Consider the following 12204-nt stretch of genomic DNA (forward strand, 5'->3'; position numbering starts at 1 on the left):
TGATTGATTTTATATAGTTGAAGATGTCCAGGATGACTAAAGCAGTTCATTAAAATACCGTCACATGTCGAAATAATTTGTATTATTAAATACGAAAAATATCGTTCTTCAGTGATATTTTATCAACTGTTCCCACATGCCCGCTGAAGACTACCGGAAGAGAACATATTTTTAAAGCGCTCAAGTAATATAAAATCCCTCTCCCCACCTCAGTAAACTTAATACTAAACTACACAAATTGAAATACTAGATACCACATACAAATTCATCACCGGCATGGTGGCGTCCGGGAGGGGGGCCACGCGTGGACGGTCGGCTGGAGACAGTTGGGGGAAATCTCTGCGCTCTCAGGACGCGTTATCCTCCGGACTGGGTGATGGTGTTGGACTTTTCCAAGGGTAGCTTTACCATGTAAGGTTTTTATCCACCACCATCGGGAACAGTCTGTTATATTGAGAATTTCCCCGTTACAAATGGAGTGCTCAGGTGTCCTTCCTGTCCGTTCTCGGGGGCCGTGCTGGCTCGGCGGAGGCCGGTAGCATCAAGAAATGAATTATGGCTAGATGTACACTAGTTCAAGGCAAAAAAAAGCATGTATTAGACACAAAATACCCTCGACATAGCACTGATTTTCTACAGATTTTATAGACAAAAGTAGTATTCCTCCACAACATAATCAATACCAATTAAAAACCCATTGTATATCAGGTTGAATAAAGAGTTTTAGCAAGACGTGTAAACTTTTATTGACCCAACGCACTCGTTCTTTTTACATATTAGAAACTTCAGTCACGAAAAACCTATAAATATTCCAATGCCATCTGATAAGAAATCACATTTTCCTGTGTTTCCTATTTATGTATTTTATCTGGCCTATTTATACCTATGTTACGCTCATTGTTAATACCCTTGTCCTCCTCGCTCACTCATATTGACGAGGGTTGCCAGCCTCGAAATTAGGTGAGTATATGATATTTTTTTAATATACTTTTAAGCTAATGTGTCGATATTAACAATAAATTGAAATAAATTAACAATCATCTATCAAAAAAGTGAATTAGTATATTAAATCACCTAGGCATGTAGTTGCTTAATAATTATATTATTTGTAACAATTTGTTAACGCTAGCTGTTTAAAACTTTGTATGCATATATTTGCCCTTCACTTGGACAATTGTTAATTGCTACTGGCAAAGCAAAACAAAATCACATCAATCAATCAGTCATGTCAAATTTACATTTTTAATTGTTTTTCATAAAGGAGAAATAGAATCACATGGGGCATGGGTCAAAATTGGGCAGTGATCAGAGAGTTTACTGAGAAATCGGACATTAAATCAATAAATTCAATTGAAGGCAATTTAATTACATTTTGTACGTGTTAATTGAAATTTAATCGACAACTAGTTAGAGATGTAAATGACACAGAGATTTGTAATTCTGATTCGCAGCTTAAATTATCATAATATTATAAAGTTTGATAAGTTCAAAAATTGACGTTGCGTGTTGCCAGAAGTTTATAAATTACGCATTCGGGTGTGTTCTGTTCAAAGTTAGTTGTTTCTTTTGTGAAAGGCATTGATTTCTTGGGCCTTCAGGAGTTGGTTAATTATTTAAATATGAAATAACTTTTCACGACATTTGACGTTTAATGCAGGACGGTATCCGTTGGTAAATTTTGGCAGAGTGTGTTAATTATCCCCAGAGAGACAATTCATGGACATTAATTTATCTAAAACTTTTATTTTATCCAACGAATACAATGACGTTATACTCTGGGAGGTAAAATAAATAGCCACCCAAGAAGATGTAAGATATAGCTAAATAAAAAATTAAACTGAGGAAAACAATTTTTCCAAAAATAGTGTTTTTGGACCAATTAACAAAATATTCTAATCAATAATGAGTATTTCCTTCTCTTACGTTGACAACCACTTGCATTCGGCGTGGCATCGATTTAATGAAGTTTTGAATGTAGTGGTGTGGAATATTTTCATGCTCTTCCAACATCGCCGTTCTTGGATCCTGCAAATTCTCTGGCGTAATTTTTACACTTTTTTGGCGACTTTTTATCCTCTGACAACTCTTCTCAGAAGTTTCGATACGGTTTATGCTGGCCACTCCGAACATTGAAATGAATCCGTCTAAGTAGTCACCAACGAACCTAGCTGTTTGGAGCCATGCATTGTCAGGCATAAAAATTCTGTTCTTCGAATTCGTAGCATATAAGGAATAACTAACATAGGAATGATAACACATCAGCTGCTATGGAACCCCGGTAGAGATCAAGTTTGTGCGACCTTCCATAGATATGCCTGCTCATACCATAGCACACCACCTCCATAGCTTCTCCGGAGTGAAAACATTGCGGGTATATATATNCTTATATATATATATATATATATATATCACCCTCCTGTTATTACCTAAACCGTCTCTCGGCTGTCAGAAGACCTCAAACCTTTACACCTCCAAAAACTAGTCCATTCTTGCTCAGACCAATTAATTTGGTTTCTTGCGAAACTTAACCAAGCTGTTCTGTGCCTTGCCGAACTTCTGAACCAGTGGCAGTCCTTCCCGCACGTAAACCAGCTTGTAAAAGTTTTCGCCTCACTCATGAACTGAATTAACATTTCGAACTTGTTGATCTCAACAGCGATAGAATGTCGATTACGGCGTACATTCAAAATGGCAACCTGATCCATGTCTGCAGTACCTTGATAGCGATGGAAGACCGTTTGGACAGTTCTGGTAATTCAATTAATTAAGGTTTTGGTTGAGATAAAAAAGACAGTGTCACGAGCGGGATTCGAACCCACGACCTTCGGCTAAATACGCCGCAGCTCTACCACTTCAGCTATTTGGCCAAGCGGTCCACGAAACCTAACAAATGTAAGTTCTGATAATGTTAAGCAACCTGGCCATATACGCTTGACTTCTTTCATCTTCCAGCAATGCTATCATTCTAGCCGAAGCTGTATCGCTTAAAACCATCACTCAAACAAATTTGAAACTTAAAAAATCAAACCACCGGTTAGAAAGAAGTTTTACAGAAAACTAACACAAGAAGAGATAGATTATTCAAAGATTTATTTACCAAATCCAATTGTAAACACAAGTGGGACATTTTATCTATTTTTTATTCACCTCTAATCCTTGAAAATGGACCAAATACGTTGTAAGATAATCATTGGAGGATTTAATTGAAGAATTAATTAAAAATACTAAGGGACTACTTTTTGCCTCTCGATGTTACTCCAGGACGTCACTAGAAATGTAGGAAAAATACACAGACGGATCAGAAAGAGAGAAAGAGGTCGGGGCAACATGCAAACAAAGATAAGACAACTAGGACAGTTCAGACTAAATAAATTGGCATCCACTGCGGAACTGCTGCAAGCACCGAAATAAACATTAAAAGAAAAAGTAGAAAGGGTTGTAATCCTTTCAGACTACATATATTGCGTTTCTAGGGATAAAGTCGCCGAACGAAAGATCAACAAAACTCATCTTCTCAATAATCACTTTTACGAGAAAATATCTGGGAATGATATCGAGCCCAGTTACACGAGGAAAGTTCCTGCTTCTCATAAATCTGCAGTAGAACAAACAGGTACAGCTCAGTAGAACAATTAAATGCTTCAGATTTTATTTCAATCAATTAGATGCTGATTTAAATTAAGTAATAAATAAATTAGTGAAACGTATATACAATAAGTAAAAACAAAGAAAAGTAAATAATCCCTGTTATACAATATGACTTGACGACTGACTACCGATAGGGCGTCGCGGACGAGTGGTCAAACCGCTTTACAATATTTCTTTTAAACTATTCTAAATTGAAAAGCTGTGCTGTGCCGGGATTCGAACCCACGACCGCTAGCTTTGCAAACAGCCGGTCGCCCAAACCACTCGGCCAGCGCGGTCCTTATTACTGGACAATATGACGAATAATGATGTTTGTAGATCGACCTGCAGATAATCAATGTAGAGTTCAATATCTTCTTTAAGGTCTTTACTAGGTGAAAGAAGGACAAAAGTGTTGGAATCACCAAGCTTTCGGCAACATTATGTTGCCATCATCAGGGCCTATTTATTAAGAAAATATACATAATTAATATACATTTTAACAATAAAAATCAAAAACATCAGTGCATACTTTCCCAAGAAAGAAGAGAAACAATTTTTCTCATCGGAAAAAACTAATGCAATGGTTTAGGTTATGAAGCACATGGCCAGCATTCGGTTATATATGGTGAACAAGCCATCTATGTAGAGCAAATTAATGAGTAATTATGACATTAATGATTGACAAAAATAAAAAGTTAATATATACAATAACATTTTTTATATAAAATAAATTACCTCACTAATAATTCACACATTTACAAGTCCAAATGTTTTTTGTTCTTACTAACTATTGTTGTGATTAAAACCAATAAATAGATTATATTATCACAGGGTATTACATTAATGACTAGAATTTAATTTAAAGCTTGTTTAAAATTATAAATACAAAGGATTACAATTAAGATGAAACCCGACACACAACGTTGTCTCATCTAAGGCTGGATTGATACAGTTAGTGAAGGCTACCAGGCTCTGTGCACTCCTCATTATGCGCCCTCTAACGGTCGCCACCTTTTTTTTTCGTTTTTTATAAATTTCCAATAATCTCGCAAATGTTGATATGGAACCCAGTTCGTCACCATTTAAATTGCAGGCACTCCTCGTTAAATGGATACCTTTTCCAACAGGAGTCTTCTCTCAAAGCCAACCTCTCGACCCAAGATCTCAGGTGAGTCCAACTTGAAAAAATGACCATTGTTTGTAGCATGAGAGGACAACCCTGTGGTCAACATTTTATGAATACAATCTAATCTGTGTTGGTTCATTCTAATATGAATTTTTTGCTTTGTTTGTCCAACATATTGAGCGTCGCAACCACCACAGGAAACACTATAAACAACATTAGATCGGGTGCCAATAGGCTCTATAGACTTAAGAAAGGTATGGAAACTAGAGAGATTATTTTTGTATTTATAAGCAATTTTTTTATTTATTTTATTGAGCATTAATTTTTTTATTCTCTGAGTCACACCGGGAATGTAGGTGATTGACCTGAAGCCAATGGAAGTTGAAGTAGATTCCACCTCAACATTCACCAACGGAATACCTACAGAGTGAGTTATTCATCCCCACTCTAAATCCATAAGTTTGAAAATAAGTGCCAATGGATAATGATTCGTTAATAAAATTCTTTTTACTGTTTTTTTATTTTGATCTATGAATCTAGGATCACAGAGCCCTAAAGCACGGTTTATTAAATTGTTGGCAGCATTTACCTTTAGAGAAAATGAATGAGATGAGCGGAAATTCATGTATCTATCGGTATGAGTAGGTTTCCTATACCAATCAGTAATGAGCCTGTCATTGTCCCTCTCAATGATCAGATCTAATAAGGCAATTTTCCATCACTCTCCACTTCAAATGTAAATCTAAGTGCAGGGTGATATGAGTTAAAAGATTCAAAAGGTTTTTGGAAATGTTCCTTTGGTACAACTGCCAGAAGGTCATCCACGTATTTAATTAAGAATTTTATACCGTAAGGGAGTTGGAGCAACAACCACTCTAGCAAATCAGTCATTACCAGATCAGCAAGAATTGGGGATAAAACACCCCCCATGGCAACACCATCATTCTGCTTATAGATATCATCTCCATATTTAAAGTAGCCAGTCATGGACGTGAACCATTTAAGCTAATATAAACGAAAAGACCAACTTAAGCTAATATAAATATAAAATTAAAATTAATTTGTTTAAAAATCATAATAAAAAAGATGTTTTATGCAAGGTCAGGTCCATTGTTGAATTTTGAAAGGATTTGACGGTTCATTATCTCCTGAGAAACAAATGTTAAACATTAATTCCAAACAATCATTAATCAACGGTCACTAAATACTACAAATTATATCCAAAATTGCGTCGACTATGTCCACATTACCCGTTGATATCACGTATGTTAGAACCATTGGTAAGTATTGCCAAAGTATTTCCTGAAAGACAATTAATGAGCTGCAAATTATCCAGCACTTCAATTCCACGACGATATTAGAACGTAACGTCAATAACTTCAGAATATTTTAACATAATCAATCATCGTTGTTTATTTTGCCCTGGGAATTTTTATTGGTGATTTTAGATTAGGAATTAATTTGACTGTCAGAAGCGTTTCGGCGTTTGCTATCTTCAGTGTTTGGTCTGGGTGATTTTTGCGGAATCAATTCCCTTTTACAAAGCCATGCGTGGGCGTTTCCGGGCAGTCTTTGTCTGCCGGTATCTTCGGTGGATTAATTCATGTTTTTTATTGTTCACGTTCAAATCTCGGTCCTTTTTGTCTTTATTTCGAATAGTGTTTTGAATGGTGTAAATGTAGATGGTGTATTTGTGTTGCCGGTAGTCCGTTAGTTTGTTTGATTATGAGCTTTTTACTGTTAAATTGGCTACATTTCCAAGTAGTTGGTTATTCATAAATCGTGAGATGCGGTCTGGTGTGATTTAGGTTTCAGAAAAACATTTTCTTTATCGTGCCAACGTTTCGATCTTTACTGAGACCATCTTCAGGGCCTGGGATTTACAAACAATGTTTAAATTTAACAAAAACATGTAGGATGTGGAACAAAGTGAATTTATACAATGAAAATTTTTTTTTATATTCAATCAAAGTATTTCTACTCACCCAAAGTGTTTGTTTTCTGCGTAATTGCCATTCTTGCGTGTCGAGTTGAGAGTGCCAGTGAGATATTGCTGTTTTATATCTATATACGTTGGATTTTAAAGGGGTGGGGAAGGAAGTCGGCATAGAAAGACATTTTTGTGTAAGGATTTAAACATTGTTTGTAAATCCCAGGCCCTGAAGATGATCTCAATAAAGATCGAAACGTTGGCACGATAAAGAAAATGTTTTTCTGAAACCTACATGACACCAGACCGCATCCTATGATTTCTGAATAATCATCGACTAATTGTCACTAATCACCACACATTTCCAAGCAGGTTAATTTTTCATCTTTTTTGTAGTGGTTTCATGTTTTTCTGTATTGTTAAGGATGGCTTTCTTGAGTCACGGATCGCGCCTTCGATTTTTGGGTTATTAATCCAAACGATCGGTAGTTTTTCGTCCTGTCTGTCGATGTATTTGTCTCTGCATTCACTTGGTACCTGGTAAAACATTTTTATTAAGAAGGTTTTTTGTAAGTAGTTTTCACGTTCATCTCCACGCACACAGCATGAAAATTCGTACAATTTAGAAATTAATTGTTCCATTATTGACGAGATTGGGCTTAAATCTGTCACAACTTAAATAACAAAACCATTACAACAAAATATTCAAACATTTCTCTGTTATTAGCTGATTAGGATATACTGTTAAATTACAACAAACATTTTTTTTTTTTTTTTGACTGGGGCTTCCGACATCTAGGTCATTTCAGCCCCAACTAAGTCTATAATCTATTTACCCTTTCAAACACTGCATTCATACAAATAAATACATTATACACATAAATACATCTATACAGTACACTCATTCCGTACTATCCGTATCAGTACTTGATATTCCCCCACCGACCCTATACTCAAACTAATGTAGATTGGGGTCGATGGAGTACTTTTATAAATATTCCGCCATCGACCCCGAACTCACGTTCTCAACGTTCGAGGGGCGATGATGACGTTATATTTCACCCTCACCCCTCGCCATTCACGCTAATAAATACATGCACTCAGACAAAACATATAGACACACAACACATAAGATATATTATATACAATAAAAAAGCCCAATTTCCCCTAAAAAGAGGAACACGGGACTCTGAAACTCGCTACCTTGTTTGAGAACTCTTCTTAAGTCCGGCGGCATGCCTACACGCTCTCTGTATGGAGCCAAGGCATGACACGCCTCTGTTATGTGGGACACATCGAGCAACCTTTCTCTGCATAAGGGGCAACTGCGCAGGCTTCCCAAAAGCAAGTGCCAATGTGTCAACCGCGTATGGCCAATCCTCAGTCGGGTGAGGACGATCCATCAACTTTATTTTAACATAAAGACTGCGTAACTAAACTGCGAGTAGGTGAAATAGTGAAAAACGTCAAAAGAAAGATTAATCAAAATGTAGAAAATATTTTAGTTTTGAATATTTTCCACCTGTCATCAACAGAGAAATTTAAAATTTAATTGAAAGTCCAAATTTACAAATGAGACTCTTCTTATAAATTAAAAAAGAACGTAAAAAAATCTGTGGTGATTAGTTAATCGATATTTATTTAGAAATCGTGAGATGCGGTCTGGTATGATGTAGGGTGGAGAAAAACATTTTCTTTATCGTGCCAACGTTTCGATCTTTATTGAGATCATCTTCAGGGCCTGGGATCCAAAATGTAATTGTAATATGTAAACAATGTTTGTTCATCCGGAGAACTAGTAAACATAAAGAAAATATTTTTCTGAAACCTACATCACACCAGTCCGCATCTCACGATTTCTTAATTAAAAATGTAAAAAAAGTTGACATGAATTAATTAAATATACCTTTACAATTGATTCAATGTAAACACCCACAATAAAATTAAGAAAAATGGCGTTCTTTAACTTTTTGTTGGAAAAACCTACAGTGAAAGTAACTTTAACATATTAAAACAGTTACATAATGTATTACTGATATTTGGTTGTTCTGTTTTTAATGTTTAAAAGTTGCTTTCAAAGAATAGTACTTTACATTTTAATAATATTGTTGTCAAATACTTAATTAACCTGTTTCATAATTTCATTTTAAAAAGGAGATTGAAAAAATTGACTATGCGAGATGCTTTAATTGACTGATTATGTAAAACCTTTGATTTATCAATTTTCAGAACGTGAAATAAAACCTTTCTTAAACAACGGTGACATAACCTAATGACCTAACCATCCCTAACCATTATTACCGTAATAGATTTATATTAAAATAAACTGTTAAATAACTGCAAGTTTTAAAAACTTAATTTAAATTAATAATTAAAAGAAAAGAAACATTGATTACAACTCACTAGTTTTCGTGGTCCGCTTGACCAATTAAATTCTTTCAATTAATTAAGGTTTTTAGTTGAGATAAAAAAGTCAGTGTCACGAACGGAATTCGAACCCCCGATCTCAACTAAAAACCTTAATTAATTGAATGATATTAATTGGTCAAGCGGACCACGAAAAATAGTGAATTTAATGAATTAAAATGAAGTACACCTCCACTAAAGCTCTCCTTGGCCATTTCATTTGTCGCCGAGAATCAAATAGATTACACGACATTTGAAAAATGGCAAAAAAGAGGGAAAATTCAAAAGGTGAGATGGGAAGTTAGTGTCCGAGTGGATCGAGGTCACGATAGTTCAAGTGGTAGAGCAGCGGCGTATCTAGCCGAAGATCGTGAGTTCGAATCCCGTTCGTGACACTGACTTTTTTATCTCAACTAAAAACCTTAATTAGTTGAAAGAATTAATTACAACTTCAAATCCGGCGGACGTCCTTGACTGAAAGCTAAAATCATTGAAACATTGTGTCCCGGAAAGCATAAAAAAGAGAGAGAATTATTCTCATAAGATTAAGGATGAGCCAAAGGGGCGTCGATGGCCGCAACGGTTTAGGCGTTGACACGGCGCTCATCACTGTAAGGTAAATTCATGTATCTATCGGTATGAGTAGGTTTCCTATACCAATCAGTAATGAGCCTGTCATTGTCCCTCTCAATGATCAGATCTAATAAGGCAATTTTCCATCACTCTCCACTTCAAATGTAAATCTAAGTGCAGGGTGATATGAGTTAAAAGATTCAAAAGGTTTTTGGAAATGTTCCTTTGGTACAACTGCCAGAAGGTCATCCACGTATTTAATTAAGAATTTTATACCGTAAGGGAGTTGGAGCAACAACCACTCTAGCAAATCAGTCATTACCAGATCAGCAAGAATTGGGGATAAAACACCCCCCATGGCAACACCATCATTCTGCTTATAGATATCATCTCCATATTTAAAGTAGCCAGTCATGGACGTGAACCATTTAAGCTAATATAAACGAAAAGACCAACTTAAGCTAATATAAATATAAAATTAAAATTAATTTGTTTAAAAATCATAATAAAAAAGATGTTTTATGCAAGGTCAGGTCCATTGTTGAATTTTGAAAGGATTTGACGGTTCATTATCTCCTGAGAAACAAATGTTAAACATTAATTCCAAACAATCATTAATCAACGGTCACTAAATACTACAAATTATATCCAAAATTGCGTCGACTATGTCCACATTACCCGTTGATATCACGTCTGTTAGAACCATTGGTAAGTATTGCCAAAGTATTTCCTGAAAGACAAGGGTTCGAATCCAGCGGCCCTGCATTCGATCCCGACATGCTTACAAATGGGCTTTTTTTCCAAAACACCGGCACCCCGAGGGTTGATATGGTTAGGGGGTTAAAAAAAAAATGAATGAGATGATGTATCGACCTGCTTGTTGAACAACTTGAACAAAATGATCTTCACTGATGTCACACCGATCCTTGTAACGTAAAGTCACCTTAGCCTCATGTCTACTCCCTTGTGGTAGAAGTTAGCACATCTATTTTTGAGTTATCTATATATAGTAAAATTTAAAAAAGCTTAACTAATCTAACTGTGATATTCTAATGTACCTGAGGAGAAAAAGTAATTTTATTATTTATTTTAAGAAAAAGAGACGTGTACTTATAGTTATACAGGGTGAATTGCTACTCGTGCTACAAACTTCTCCAGTAGATTCTTCACCCTAAAATGAACAAAAAAGTTCATATTGTCCATGGTCCGATTCTCAACCATTTCAGAGTAATTTNATGTGCATAAATAGATATGTTGTTATTTTAGTTTATTTATATAGTTTTTTCTCTCTCTTTTGTTTATTCCTTAAGAAGAAATATGTTCCTTGTTTATTAAAAATTTATAGTCCGACTCCGGCAGACGGTTGATAACCATTGCCGAAATGTGCTTTTTGATTATGTACAATTTTTTTACTCTCTTTTGTTTATCTAATAAAGTACTTTTCATTCATTCATTCATTCTCTCTCTCTCTCTCTCTCTCTCTCTCTCTCTCTCTCTCTCTCTCTCTCTCCGTTCGCGCCCACACGTGTTGCTATAGTATTGATGGATTTAAGGCGTTTCACTACGTATGAGAGAAGACATCTATTTAAGAAGATGCTACATGTCCGATGTATGCCACATTTCAGTAAGAAATATGTAAATCGCCCATCAAGGGGCTAAACTATTACTAGATATTTATAAGCAAAAACACAGCAAAAGGGAAAATGCAGATCAGAGCCGGCTATGACCATTTTGCCGGCAAAAATTGGTCGTTACCAAACTAAATATCGAGGTTTTTCATACTTCCGTTCTCTCATTTTTAATGTATATTAATATTTTTTTACAGAGCGCTGAGGGTATACATTTTTATCTGTTTGCGGACTACGCCCCTTAATCGTCACGGGAAACACTTCCGATGAGTTATGGCTGAAAATTAAGCACACAATGGATAAAGTCGTGACTTGGGTTTCGGGGAATGCACTTACTCTTAATATGAAAAAAATAAATTGTCGTCGGCCGGCATCTTAATAGAATGTGATCGTGTCCATTGCACCCCGGCTCACAATGTGTCGGACAATTTTGTAAAGTGGAGAGGAACGGTCAGGATCGAAGTATTTTATAAAAACACCTCATTTTTTTTGCCGACGTTTCGACCTTTATTCGGGTCATCTTCAGGGCCTGGTTGAATTACAAAACTTATATTGATTGGAAAAAAATACATTGTAGATGTAACAGTCGGTATAATACCTATTATCGTTTTTTTATATAACTAATTTGAATGAGCCACCTTTCCCTATTAATATTAACACTAACAAATTAAGACTCATTGTACAGCTTCGTTTAGACAACAACAAAAATTGCAGTAGTTGTTATAACAGAAAGAAATTTTACTCCAATTTGGATAAAATGTGTACTTTATGTACCTCTCTACCTGTAACAAAATATATTTTGCAGACTTAAAAAACGTTATAGTATTACAAGAATTAGTTGAAATCTTGAGGAACGGTCAGGAATGAAGCGTTTTAGAAAAAACACCTTTTTCATTTTTTTGCAGTTGTTT

This window comes from Cimex lectularius, unplaced genomic scaffold (assembly GCF_000648675.2).
Source record: "Cimex lectularius strain Harlan isolate CLEC.00 unplaced genomic scaffold, Clec_2.1 scaffold186, whole genome shotgun sequence".
Taxonomy (NCBI): domain Eukaryota; kingdom Metazoa; phylum Arthropoda; class Insecta; order Hemiptera; family Cimicidae; genus Cimex; species Cimex lectularius.